The sequence below is a fragment of the Theropithecus gelada genome, chromosome 11 (assembly GCF_003255815.1).
Source record: "Theropithecus gelada isolate Dixy chromosome 11, Tgel_1.0, whole genome shotgun sequence".
Classification (NCBI taxonomy): domain Eukaryota; kingdom Metazoa; phylum Chordata; class Mammalia; order Primates; family Cercopithecidae; genus Theropithecus; species Theropithecus gelada.
In genome coordinates, this window is record NC_037679.1 from 21,983,421 (window position 1) to 21,998,350 (window position 14,930).

A 14,930-nucleotide genomic window follows, 5' to 3' on the forward strand; every position below is an offset into this window, starting at 1 on the left:
CTTGGGCAACGTCTCACTCATGTGGTCCTCTCAAGTGGTTACTGGCCACGCAGATGGGCTGGAAAATAAGGACAACTTAATTTCTAGCTGCAGTAATAACCTCTCATTCTTGGGGTACTGAGAAACCACAGCTCTGACCAGGAACCTAAGCATTTGATAACAGCCATCAGCAAATCCAGCTGGATGGCCGGTCAGAACACCCATCAAGAATAACAACTTCTCCCAGAGGGTTTCACCTGGCCCAGGGGGCAGGGGGACAGGAGATCATCTCAGCCTGTTCACAGTCCGTGCCCAGGGAGGAGAAAGGATGGTATACAATGAATTTGCTGTGAGGTTTGGCTTTCACATTTTTGAAGGTGGCTAAGTAACATGTCATGACTTGTGTGGTAGCGTGGCCGGGCAGTCTAAGTGCCATCTTGTGGAGGAAGCCGCATGTAAAGGCAGAATAAACACAGGCTAGGAAGAGGTCCTTCTGTCTTAGACCTTCTGGCTCCCAGGCTCTGTCTGTGGCTAAGAGCAGTGACCAATGAGGGGTTGCAAACTGGGGTCTCAAGAGCCACATTCAGCCCCCAGTCAGATTGGTATTTTAAAATTTTTGTCCACAAAGTGTTCATTAAAACATAAATTAGTTGCCAATGTTTTAAAATTGGGATATTTACATTAAAATCTTAATTTTCCAATTTCTTTTGAAAATTAATACATCCAGCTACAGATGTCACATTCTTGAGTGACTATAATCAGCTGGACCTGAGGAGAGGCCACCCCCTCCACGACATAGGACATGTCCTTGCTAGTTTACCCCAGATCTTACTCTGTCCACTTTTGTCATTGAAGTGACCAGCCTGGCCTCATGGGCATTTGAATCTGTAACCTTGCAATTAGATCTCTGTGACTTTATGAGTAAATAAAAAAAAAAAAATAGATACATAGTATATGTTGATTAAAATAATTTTAAAAATATTTATCGTATAATAATAGGGATAAGTCAAGATGGCAAGGAGATGGTCTCTACTCTCAAAAAGCCTATAGTCATTTATGTTAGTTTTAGTCCTTCTGGGTTTCTGACACAAAATACCACTCATGATTGTAATCCCAGCACTTTGGGAGGCCAAAGCAGGAGGATCATTTGAGGCCAGGAGTTCGAGACCAGTCTGGTCAACATGGTGAGATCCTGTTTCTACAAAAACAAACAAACAAACACACCCAATGTGGTGGCATGTGCCTGTAGTCCCAGCTACTTGAGAGGCTGAGGCAAAAGGATTGCTTGAGCCCAGGAGAAATTGGAGGCTGCAGTGAACTATGATTGTACCACTGTACTCTAGTCTGGATGACAGAATGAGACCCTGTCTCTCTCTCTCTCTCTCTCTCTCTCTATATATATATATATATATAGACACACACGCACACACAATAAACTGGGTGGGTTATAAATTTCTCACAGTTTTGGAGGCTGAGAAATCCAAGTTCAAGATATCAGCAAGTTTTTGTGTCTGGTGAGGACCCCCTTTCTGGTTCATAGGTGGTTGTGTTCTCACTGTGACCTCACATGGCAGAAGAGACAAGGCAGCTCTCTGGGGCCTCTTTTCTAAAAGCACTAATTCCATTTGTGAGGGCTCCATCCTCATGACATAATCAATTTAAAAAGGCCCCACCTCCAAAAACCATCACACTGGGGGTGAGGATTTCAACATATGCATTGGGGATGGGGGATGCAAACATTTAGTCCATTGGTCCTTCTCACAAAAACTACAATTTGCTTGAATTGATGCCATACTCAAGGCCTATGTCACACGGGATCTGAGAACACAGAGGAGACAAGTCAACAAAAGAAGAGTCGGGGAAAGTATCACAGATGAAGAGGCATCTGAACTCAGTGTTATGGAATGAAGGAAATCAACACTCAGAGAAAAGGTAAGGAAAGGCTCTCCTAGCAGAGAAACAGCCTGTGAAAACAGAAGGTGTTGTGAAATTTATAAAGAGGTGTAGGGTGTGACCTAACTAAGTATTGGCTTGGTGAGGGAGCTACATCAGAACTAGACCACAAAATTCTATAGGAGCTTTATTCTATTCAGCTTATAACCAATGGAAGAAATCTAAGATTGTTTAAACGAGGGACTGATGTGATCACAGTTACTCTAGAAAAATAACACTTGTGGCTTAGTAGAAGATGGGCTCTAGAAGACAAATGACAAAGGAAGAACTCAGGGTCTCTTACAATAGTCCTAGTGACAAAGAGGTTGTGAACCAAACAATGGGTCTCGGTGGACGGGAAGAGAGGAGGCGAATGAACCGAGAAGTCCCATAAAACCTGTTGGACATGGGTTATGGAGAAGAGAGAAAAGAGGATGAATCCCGTGTTTCCAAAATGGCAGAATGAGGTGCCACTGATAAATGAAGGGAGGTGAGAAGGTGAAACAAGTCTTGGTGGTGGGGAGTTCTGAGGGGTGAGATAATGCAACTGGTTTTAGGTCAATGAACAGAGAGTTCAAGGTACCAGAAATTTCAAAGTCAGTAGCTGCCAAGTTCAACTTAAACAGTGACTGGCAAACTATCGCCCATGGGCCAAAGCTGGACACTGTTTTTACACAGCCTGCAAGTTAAGAATGATCTTTATATTTTAAGTAGTTGGGAGGGAAAAAAAAGAATATTTCATGTCAACATTACGTAAAATTCAAATTTCAGTGTCCATAAAGTTTTGCTGGAACACAGCCACATTCATTCATTTACATATTGTCTCTTGTGGTTTTCATACTATAATGGCAGAGTTATTAGTAGTTGCAACAGGGACTATCTGGCTCACAAAACCTAAATTATTTACTCTTTGGGTCTTTACAGAAAATGTGTGCTGACCCTTGAACTTATTAGGTTGAATTATCTGAAATTGTTTTTGCAGATCAAAAACAGATGAATGCTGACGATTTCACGTGGTTACACGTAATACATAGGTGAAGCAAAAGAGAGAGATACAGGGTAGGGGTAGAACTTAACATGCATTTTGGCATTATTAGTAACATTAGCTGTGGATACACTTTGCTCTACCATTTGGAGGCCATCAGTAACTTCTGTCCCCCTCACCAATATGATTAAATGAGAATGAAAAAACAAACATAAAGATCAAAAGATATAATGTTGCCTCATAGATTTCCCCACAAAAATATCAGCGTTTTCTTCTTCACAGTGGTTGTTTAGAAATGAACATTTAACATAGTAAAAATGAAAATCGGAAAGTCATCTTTGTGTATTTCCTTTCAGTAATTCTCTGGGTCCCCTTGGCAAAACCATTAATACCACCAATGTCCAACTTCCTTATTTAAATAAGGAAGTCTGTGCTCTGTCAGATGCTGGAACAATTCCCATACAAGTGCTGCTCTGTTGGAGCCAAGTGAAATCAAAATAAAGGCCAATCCAAATAAGATTGAAGTGTTGAAGTTTTGCATAAAATAAAGCAGAAAAATGCTTTTTGCAGGTTTAGAACAATATCATTTGTATATAGCTATTTGCATCTGTTGGTGATTAAGGAAAAAAAAGCAAAGTACTGCTTTTCTAAAGATCAGATTTTGTTTTATTTACCAGCTATATCAGTACTATCAGCAATGTGAGAAATTTTTTTAAACAAAAAATTTTTTTGAAAGTCAGTTTCAAATGTGTAATTTAAACAAAAAAAAAATTTTTTTTGAAAGTCAGTTTCAAATGTGTAATTTAAAAACCCAAACTTTAAAAAGCCTGAAACTAATAAAATATGAAACCAAAAGACAGAAGTATTCTAATCTCAACAACTTCAGATAAAACATATACATTTTTAATTGACAGATCCTCAAAAATCCCAGACACCACCTAGGCTTTCTCCTTATTGCTGGATAAAGAAAGTATTGGACTATCTAGGCCTCTGGTATTTTCCTTTTAAACCTTAAAGTAACACAAGAGAAATAAAGTTATACAGAAGGGGACTGTTATGTAGTAAGGAGGGTTTTAAACCCTAACTTGGGAGTTATCTTTAGAAAGGTGCTATCCACCTTCACATAAGAGGCCACTCCACCTAAACATACAGTAGAGCAGGAAACATGAGAGGGGCAGGTAGACAGGTTTTTCTCTGCTAGAAATTCGAGACGAAGTCTCATATAGCTTTTAAGAGCAGAGAGACTCTGGAACCAGACTCCCTTGGTTTGAATCCTGGATCTGCAAGTAGGTAGCTGCACGACTTTTGGCAAGTTATTTCCCTGTGCCTCCGTTTCTCATAAGATGGGGATAATGAACAGTATTTTTCTCATATGGTAGCTGTCTGTTGTAAAAAAAGAAATGTTAAAAGTGTTTCATAGGCTGGGCACGGTGGCTCATGCTTGTAATTTCAGCACTTTGGGAGACTGAGGCAGGTGGATCGCTTGAGGTCAGGAGTTTGAGACTAGTCTGACCAACATGGCGAAACCCTGTTTCTATTAAAAATACTAAAATTAACCAGGCATGGCGGTGCATGCCTGTAGTCCCAGTTACTTGGGAGGCTGAGGTACGAGAATTGCTTGAACCTGGGAGGCGGAGGTTGCAGTGAGATGGCGCCACTGCACTCCAGCCTGGGCAACAGAGAGAGAATCTGTCTCAAAAAAAAACCAAAAAACAAAACAAAAAAAACCCAGAAGTGTTTTATACTTAACAACTTAATGCTTTTAACTGTAAACATGAGAAAGGTGTTGTTTTTATCCTCGTTTTATTGGCCCCATCAATGTCATATGCATGGTGATTTATGTAGGTAAAAGTCCTAGGCGAGACATTCTGATATTTTCTTATAGCAACTGAGGTTTTACATTATGTACTGTGCTCACACATATGATAAACTGCAATTAGTTGCACAACAGACTATAAATAAAACACAGGTAACACAAGAAGGAATTGTGACATGTCACATGGTTTCAGCACTTCAATATATTTTTTTCAAGGCAAGCACAGTATTACTGCAAATGTACATTAAAAGTGATAATTAATTTTCCCCTTGCTATTTCAGTCTTTATTTTTTTTTGAAGTACTTTAAGTGAAAACAATCTGCTTTGAAAAATCTCTACCCTTGTGTTAATTAACCTGCAGAGAACGTTTGTTTCCAGATTAAAGACTGAACAATACATCACGTAGCCCTTTGAAAACCAGTTGTTATCTGATCAAATATTTTTACCTTTGTCCCCAGACCCAGGGCAAAGCTCAGTCAACAATCCAAGTCTCCCTAATTTACAAGCGAAAGAACATGCTAATTTAGCCCTTGAGATCTCAGAATAACCAATCTGAGTTTCATTTTAGGCAAACTGATTTCTCTACCCTAAGAAAGCTAGAAAGTACAATAGGACTTTGCTATGGCCTTTGTCAACCTTAAAGAATGAGATTCAGAAATTATGATTAAGCATCTAGTTTATTCCAGTGCAGGGCAAAGCTTAAGGATAGCCACCTGGGCAGCACACACTCCAAATGGATGGGGTTGGTGTTCCAAAGTGGGGAAGCTAAGGTTTCACTTATATAGGCAGAAACAGTTTTAGCGGGGTTCAGCACTTTCTGTACAAAGCCAGTATGTAACATTACAGTGATTTGCTTAGTATGGATTGCTACATTCCAAGGAAGATTGCTTAACATTCCTGAGAAGGAATAATGTTCTGAGGGGCAAGGGGGGTGTCTTATCTCTGATGCTGCTTCTTCATTGCTAATCATTTACAGGAAAAAGCAGAAATTGCAACTGCATGCTACATGACTCAGGCTACATAGCCACATTCCTCTCAAGGCTCAGGATAACTTAAAGTTCCAACAGCTTTAAGTTTGGATTATTTAATTTCACATTTGAAGGAGACAAATGTACTGAATGTAAGCTATTTTAAATTAGACACTTAATATCATCCTTAAATAAAAAAGACAAGGTAGACTACCAATATATTTCAATTAGTCAAGGGTAGATGTGTTCCAAAATGTATGTTTATTTCAGTTGTGTTCTTTCTATCTCAAATCACACAGCAGGGAGTAGGCACTCAATAAATGTTACTTGAATGAATAAACAAATGAACTCATTTTGCCATAACACCCCATGGGAGAGAGACTAGAATAATGAAGGTGTTTTAAGCCTGCCTACATATTTCTTTAAGCTTACAATATTTGGAGTTTCTCCTCATTTGATTTTTGCATTCAATAGAAAAAAATTAATTATAAGCACCTCTACTAGGAAATGAGCTTGGGAGCAGGATATGTTAAAGTGACCCCTAAACATTCTCCAGCAAAGAAGTGGCTGATAGATGTCAGAGCCTAGGGTACCTCTTCCTCCAAATCCCACTTCTGGCTTCTGCCTTGTAAGTTCTCACCCTATTAACAGTTATAGCCGACCAAGAAGGCCCTGGAGGGCCAGGATGGCTCTTTTTCAACATCAAACGACTATTGCAAAGGAGCGGAAATTCCAAAGGTCTAAGCAGGACCTGGAAGTAGCAGACAGGCAATTCTCACACTATCAGTTTGAAGCTACCCAGCCATGCAATGAGTTACCTCAAAAAGTAGGAATTCCCTTCACTAGAAATGTCCAAAAGCTGGCTTGTGACCTCCCAGGGATACTCTGAGGGTCTCTGCATGGAATGAGAATTTCCTAAGGCTTCTTTTCCAACTGTTGAGTCTATACCTCCATCCTCTTCTTGCCTCCATCTGTAGTTAATATAAAATCTATACTTCTTTCAGAGCTAAAATTAATTTACATGGAACATAGCTTTAGAAAAGCGGAATGGCACTTCCTGCTGAGGTAATTCTCTGACACCTGGTAAACCACATTTGAGGTATGGCAAGTCTCCGTAAAAATGGAAATTTCATTGACTTGGCTTCCTATCCCCAGCTAGACCTTTAATATTGGGGTGTACAAGGGAACTTCAAGTGCTGCTGTTCCTTGGGGCTGCAAATGTGGCTTGCTGTTCTTCCTCCCCAGGCAACTTTCCCTGGGAGATCCTCTCTATTCCCAAGGCTTCATTTAAGATCCAAACACTAAGCACTGCCGAAATCATATCTACAGTACAGATCTCTGGGGTGCCTGGGCTGGGTTTCCAAATACCTTTAGAATATCTGCATCTGCATGTTGCACACATGCAAGCTGACCAACCCTATACTCATTTCTCCTTCCTTCTGCCGTCTCCTTCCTGTCTCAAATACGATGCTCCTTGTGGTGTTCTATGTCTTAGTGGACCAAGAATTCCAAGGAGCATCCTTGTCCTCCCAACTTACTACTCTCCCTACATCTAGCTTCTCAGTTTGTGGGGCTAAGTCATAACTACGACTTACATCCCCAATTCCCTGCCTTGTTCAGGCCCTCGTCACATCCAGCAGGCACCAATATTTAAACTTCCTAACCTGTCGTGTCTTCTTAGTAAATCCTGCACAGCATGGCCGGACTGACCTTTCTCAACTGTGAACGTGGCTGTGTCTCCCCGACACTCAAATATCTCCAAATGGGTTCTGAAGATTTCAGGATAAAATTTAAACTTTTGGGCCAGGCACGGTGGCTTATGCCTGTAATCCCAGCACTTTGGGAGGCCGAGGCAGGCAGATCATCTGAGGTCAGGAGTTCGAGACCAGTCTGACCAACATGGCAAAACCCTGTCTCTACTAAACAAAAATTAACTGGGCATGGTGGCAGGCACCTGTAGTCCCAGCTACTAAGGAGGCTGAGACAGGAGAATCTCTTGAACCCAGGAGGCGGAGGTTGCAGTGAGCCAAGATTGCTCCACTACACTCCAGCCTGGGCAACAGAGCAAGATTCCGCCTCAAAAACAATTTTTTAAAAACTTTTTAGTTTACCACATCAGTGTCTTCCTGATGGGCCCTCTGCATATCCTCAGCTTCCCCCATCTGGTCTCCTCACATCCCCTCATCCTTAGCCATAACAAACAGCGTGTGGTTTACAAAAAGCACCCAGTTGCTACATACCACGATTCCTTCTCACATGCCTTTTCCACCCTCTGCAATGACCTAACCTCCTCTTGTCTGACAAACATCCCTTGTCCTTCAGCATTCAATTTGTTAAGGCTGTTTTGCACGCACTTTATTGTTCTTTTTTTTTTTTTTTTTTTTTGAGACGGAATCTCACTCTGTGCAGTAGCGCGATCTCCGCTCACTGCAAGCTCCGCCTCCCAGGTTCACGCCATTCTCCTGCCTTAGCCTCCCAGGTAGCTGGGACTACAGGCACCCGCCACCACGCCTGGCTGATTTTTTGTATTTTTAGTAGAGATGGGGTTTCACCGTGTTAGCCAGGATGGTCTCGATCTCCTGACTTCGTGATCCGCCCACCTTGGCCTCCTGAAGTGCTGGAATTACAGGCGTGAGCCACCGCACTGGGCCTATTGTTCTTAAAGACTGCAGTGTAACCAGTAAGTAGCACAGTGCTGTTAGTATGGAAATCACCAGAAACTTGGATTGGTATACTAGCTCTGCCACCGGCTAGTTATGTGTCTTGGGGAGGTTAATGGGCTACTGTGTGGACTAAGAGAATGCATAAATGTAAAGTGCATACACCTGGCAGAGACATATTTTTATCTGCCCAGACTCCCTTTCTCCTAGACATCATCTTCCCTTCCCACCCTCCTCCGTCCCATTCGTGTGGTTTTTCCATGGCCAGAGTTGACTGTTGGTCTAGGGATGGACACCTGATCTCTGAGTTGAGCCAATTAGGGACCTTCTATGGAAAATGAAAGAAAGAAAAAGCCAGCAGAAGGCAAGAGGGGGAAGAGAGGGAGAGACAAAGAGGAGAAGAGTACATATTTGTGAGAAGAGTACATATTGGAAATAGAATCTCAACAGAGTCCCTAGTTCTAGGTGTTCCCAAGATCCATTTGTCTTTGGAATATCTGGGTAACCCCATATCCACTAGCAAATTCTCCTTGAATGGCTGTCAATTGCAAGCTAGATTCTAACAACACCCAACTCGCAATACGCTCTCACTATACTATTATTATTAAACTGTAAGTGCCTTGAAGGTAGCGGTAGAATCTTATTTAATTTTGTATTCTCAGAGATTAGCATAGTGCCTGATATACTGCAGGCAGTCAAATACCTACTAGATGAAAGGTTTGTTGACTTCAGGGGAGAAATTATAATTCGGAGTTAAAATTTATATCACAAGCTCAAGGATCTCTACCTAACATCCTGTGCTAAGAGGTAAAAGACAACAAGAAGTAGCAAATTTTTCCCAGTTATGACCAGAGCAAGCCAGTGAGGTAAACATCTGACAGCCACTGGTCAGGCATATTTAATCCTCTGAGTATCTTTGATTTATTATCAATTGAGTAAATCAAGGTTTATTTTAAGAATTCAAAAAAACCTGTTAAACTTACATAGATAACTATTACTGAAGCTTACCAAGAGTAGACACTGAGCTGTTCAGAAATCTAGCAACTGAAAAAAAACAAATCATCACTCCCATGGCCGGGGATACGGAAGGACTCAGAAATTGTTGGAAATTCCACAGACTCAAAATGAGGTAACTGTTTACCTTCCTTATTGCATTTTAATCTAGAGATTAAAATAGATCTCATTGTTCCAGAATCCTGCCTATGGTAAGAAATGGGTTCTCAATGGCTGAGAATAAATTTTAATAGCGGAACCAGAAGCATAACAGGAAATCAGGAGGAAGAATTTTTCTTCATAAAAAGGACCATGAGGTTAATTTTCATTTCATTACATTTCTAAATTGTGTATATTTTTGTATGCTGGTTGCAACATATCCTTTCTGTATTGACATGAAGTATAAATTAATCAGTAAATACATAAAATTCTTACATCCTACATTTTCAAAATAGTTCCTAATTCATTAATTTATTCCTAAAATAACTAAGGTGCAAAGATTCAAGAATAAGATGACTGATAAATTTGATACATGAATTAATCAAAACCAACACCAAATCATGGTTAGATTCAGGCTTACCTGAAAATTTTATGAAACCACAACCTAATAAAACACAATACTAAATGACTACAAATGCAATCTAGGACATTTTCCATGGCAAGCTATATTTAGAATTCCAGGCTCTGTTGTGTAGAATGGTTCTCAGATTTTCATGTGCCTATGAGTCATCTGGAGGACTTCTTAAAACATCAGTTTTTGGGCCCCACTCTCAGAGATTCAAACTCAGTAGATCTAAGGTAGGATCTGAGAAAAGCTCCCAAGTGGCGGTGATACTTTGGGTTTACTGATGAGGACTGAGTTGCACTGGCCTAGATGAATCATGGTCGCTTTGATTTCAGCAAACACTGGAATTCCCCTGCATCCTCAGCCTCATTCCACTGAGCTAGAGAATTGTACGTGATATACCCTTAGTTTATAATCCACTGGTGGTGGCTGGAACTACCAGAGTCAGAAGCTCAAGAGACTCCTAGAGATGGAAAGGGGATCCTAGTGAGGCACTGAATTATGGTAATAGGAACATAAACCTGGTGGGGTTGGGGGGCAGTCACTGGGAGTGGGGAAAGGGGGACTGGGGACTAGGATAATGGGGAATCCTAAAAGGTTGGGAAGAAAAATACTGGCAGGTCACTAGCTGCAGGGGAAGGGAGTGGGAATAGTGGTGAATGAGAGACTACCTCACATGGAATTCCTGTTAGGAAATGGTTGGGAATAGAAAAGAAATGGTAACAGAGGGTGGGAGAGGGCAGGGGACACACAGGAAGCTTGTTTCCCAAGGTGGAAGTGGCTGCCATACGAAGGGGTACAGGGCATCCGGATTGCTCAGCACATCCAACCTGGAAGGTGAATAACCATCTGGGACAACTCTTTTTATATCAAAGATAATGATACACTATCTAAATTATCAATTACAACACACTTTTACTAGGAAGAAAAAGGATGGAAATAACACTTGTAAATACTTGTGATTTAATTGTATATTGTCTCAGCTGAGCATCCCAACAACAAGATAGATAGGGAAAGTATTATCTGTCCCATTCTATAAAAATTGAATCCAGAAAGCTGACTAACCTGGGGTCAGATAGCTATTGGGTGGTAAAATCAGACTCATATCCCACCTGATTTGAAAACCTATTCACCCACTACCCTATGCAGCAGAGAAAGGAAGCTGAGCAGCTCTCAGATCTAGAAGGAAAACCAAAGGTCCACTGGTATCATACAAGCCAAGTGTGAGGTTTCAAGAGGGAAAGGTGCCAGGTGCTAAGAAAAGTTCAAGTGCCCACTAGATAGGCAAAGAGGTTATCAGTGGCCACTGGTAAGGACTATAAAATTCGAAGTACTAAAATACTCTCCCCTCCCAGAGAAAGAAAAGTTTTAAGGTGATAAAATGCACTAAGTCTGAGATGGAGTGCATTCATTTCCAGGGAAGTATTTCACTTGTCTGCTTCCTTTCTATGAATAAGTTAAAAACTTGAAACAGCATCCATGCCTCTACACAAATTTTAGCTCTAATCCAAAGAGGACACTGTTAAACAACTGCTCTAAAATGCTGTCACAAGTTTCTAGAAATTATAAATAGCAATTTACAGAGTAATTAAATAACGATTTTTTACTTTATTTTTATTTTTTTGAGATAGGGTCTCAGTCTGCCACCCAGGCTAGAGTGCAGTGGTGTGATCATGGCTCACTGCAGCCTAAACCTCCCAGGCTCAATTAATCCTCTTCCATCAGCCTCCAAGTAGCTGGGACTACCGATGTGCGCCACGACGCCTGGCTAATTTTTTTTGTGTACTTTTTGTAGATACAGGGTTTCACTGTGTTGTTCAGGCTGGTCTCAAACTCCTGGGCTCAAGCAATCCACCTGCCTCAGCCTCCCAAAGTGCTGAGACTGCAGGTGTGAGCCACTGTGCCTGGGCAACAATTTTTTAAGTTAGCTCCAAATTCCATGGACATTTCAAAACTTTATATGTTTTTGTAGTTAAAGATTTACTGATAATTTAGTTTTGAACTTTCAAATTATTTTTTAAAAATAATTTTGACTCCTGAAAGTAAAAAATTTTAAAAGCACACCCAATAATTAAAAACTTAACTGCATAGCAAATTGCTAATCTAACAATACAAACTAGTAACCAAAAAATGCAAGTGCCTTTTAAACAACTACAGCACAAAAATCTAAAGAGGAAAAATGTTAAAAAAAAAAAAAAAAATCCCAAAATGTCCTCAGCAGTTTTACTGTTAGTAGAAATATTGGTATTGACTTTTTGGAAACTATTTATATATGGATATATGAAGATATTTAAAAATATAATATATATTATATAAAATATATATTCCAGTAACATATATATGTAAAATATATATATTTAATTATTTATTTTAGGGGAAAGCATGAAGAATGCAGTCCCCCACTACCACAAATTACGTAGTCGAGTTTCCCACTTTCGGGGATATCATGGGTCAGCACATCCAGAGTGCAATGGATGAACCTCACCCTCGGAAAACCACCTTCGTGATCATGTTATCTTCCCTGCCAGGTAAGAATGGGATACAGAATAAATGTTATCTATTAAGAGCTGGCAATAAATATAAATTAAATTGAAGAAAAAGCTAGTAAAGTTAAATTTGAATTGGAGATATCAGTATGAAGTCAACTGTTGAAATACATGTATTTTTTAATGCTGTCTACTCAGAGGGCCTGGAAACAAGGACAGCCTAGGACTGTCAGAATTCTAAACACCCAGACTTTGGTTTCCAAATACTACTACCCACTGAAAGATACCAGCATTTCTTGGCAAAATGGCTGGTTCCAGATATGAGACAGTAAAAGTATAAGGTGAGGCAGAGGCAGCTTGTAGGGCCAGAAAGCATAAAAGCATTCAAAGATAATATGGCATTTCAGAAGGACCCAGGAGTATGTTTGAAGGGGTTATAACTGGTTAATTATGAGTTAATTAACATCAAAAGCAAACAAATGTTAAAACAGAGAAAAAAGTCCCTAAATCTACAGTGGTAGTTAAAAGGAGAAATAAAACTAAATTTCTAGGGCTGGGTGCAGTGGCTCATGCCTGTAATCCCAACACTTTGGGAGGCCAAGATGGGTGGATCACCTGAGGTCAGGAGTTCAAGACAAGCCTGGCCAACATGGGGAAACCCTGTCTCTATTAAAAATACAAAAATTAGCCAGGCGTGGTGGCAGGCACTTGTAATCCCAGTTACTTGGGAGGCTGAGGCAGGAGAATTGCTTGAACCCGGGAGGCAAAGGCTGCAGTGAGCTGAGATCATGCCATTGCCCTCCAGCCTGGACAACAAGAGTGAAACTCCATCTCAAAAAACAAACAAAAAAAAACTAAATTGCTACAACTGGAGGTGACTATTATACTAGTTTCTTATTCTGAAAATTGATAATTAAAGGTGTGAAATTAAACATTGGCCTATCTTGTTGAGAAAAAAACTAGTTTTTTCCCAGTTAATAAAGTACTGTGGACTGAATGTGTGTGTCTCTGCCAAAATTCATACATTGAAATCCTAACCCCTAATAGGATGCTGTTAAGAGATGGGGCTTTGGGGAGGTGACTGGGTCATGAAGGCAGAGCCCTCGTGAATGGGATTGGTGCCTTTGCAAGAGAAACCCCTGGGAGCTCTCTGGCTTTCTTTCCTACATGTGAGGCTACAAGAAGGTGGCAGTCTATAACCAGGAAAAGGGCCCTCACTAGAACCTGACCATGCTGGCACCCTGATCTCAGACTTCCAGCCCCCGGAACTGAAAAGTAAATTTGTTGTTTATAAACCACTCAGTCTGTGATACTTTGTTACAGGAGCCCAGACTAAGAAATAACAAAGACGCCATCAGAGAAATGAAAATCAAAACCACAATGAGATACCATCTCATACCAGTTAGAATGGCAATCATTAAAAAGTCAGGAAACAACAGGTGCTGGAGAGGATGTGGAGAAATAGGAACACTTTTACACTGTTGGTGGGAGTGAAAATTAGTTCAACCATTGTGGAAGACAGTGTGGTGATTCCTCAAGGATCTAGAACTAGAAATACCATTTGACCCAGCCATCCCATTACTGGGGATATACCCAAAGGATTATAAATCATGCTGCTATAAAGACACATGCACACACATGTTTATTGCGGCACTATTCATAATAGCAAAGACTTGGAATCAACTGAAATGTCCATCAGTGACAGACTGGATTAAGAAAATGTGGCACATATACACCATGGAATACTAGGCAGCCATAAAAAAGGATGAGTTCATGTCCTTTGTAGGGACATGGATGCAGCTGGAAACCATCATTCTCAGCAAACTATCACAAGAACAGAAAACCAAATACCTCATGTTCTCACTCATAGGTGGGAATTGAACAATGAGATCACTTGGATACAGGAAGGGGAGCATCACACACTGGGTCCTATTGTGGGGAGGGGGGAAGGGGGAGGGATAGCATTAGGAGATATACCTAATGTAAATGACGTGTTAATGGGTGCAGCACCAACATGGCACATATATACATATGTAACAAACCCGCACGTTGTGCACATGTACCCTAGAACTTAAAGTATAAAAAAAAAAAAACAAAGAAATGTTATTTTTTACAGAAAAATGCCATAATGTACATAGAGGAATTGATAATTGGAGAATAATCGTTCTGCAATCCGCAATGACATAATTGGTTTGGGCAAAGATCATCCGCAGATGCTAAATCTCCTAGATGAAAGATTATTGTCAAAAGAGTGGCTACATGGTGCCACCTCACAGATTGCTTGCTAATTTCATGGAGACAAACATACCTTTAAAAGGAAAGACATGGTGAAAGCAAGTGATCAAACATGCATCCTGTGAGTGGGAAGACCCGGCACTCCATGAGCAGGATACACCTCCTGATGTGTTGCACCTTGAAATGCACAGCATCAGCTAGAAAGTATTCTTCCCAATCTAACTAAGACTTAAGGCATAAATCCCAGTGTATGGGAAACAAAGGAGATAGAGAACTGGGCTAAACATCACAAGGAAACAACTAGAAAAAAC

At 40.5% G+C, this 14,930-nt stretch overlaps 1 protein-coding gene and 1 non-coding gene across 2 annotated transcripts in view; both read right to left on the reverse strand.

Moving 5' to 3' along the window:
- Window positions 1-14,930, reverse strand: part of PPM1H (protein phosphatase, Mg2+/Mn2+ dependent 1H) — a 288,777-nt gene that overhangs the window by 192,732 nt on the left and 81,115 nt on the right. The window lies entirely within an intron of this gene.
- LOC112635733 lies at window positions 12,270-12,434 on the reverse strand. The gene has a single exon (XR_003122060.1). It is a non-coding gene; the product is annotated as a U1 spliceosomal RNA (small nuclear RNA).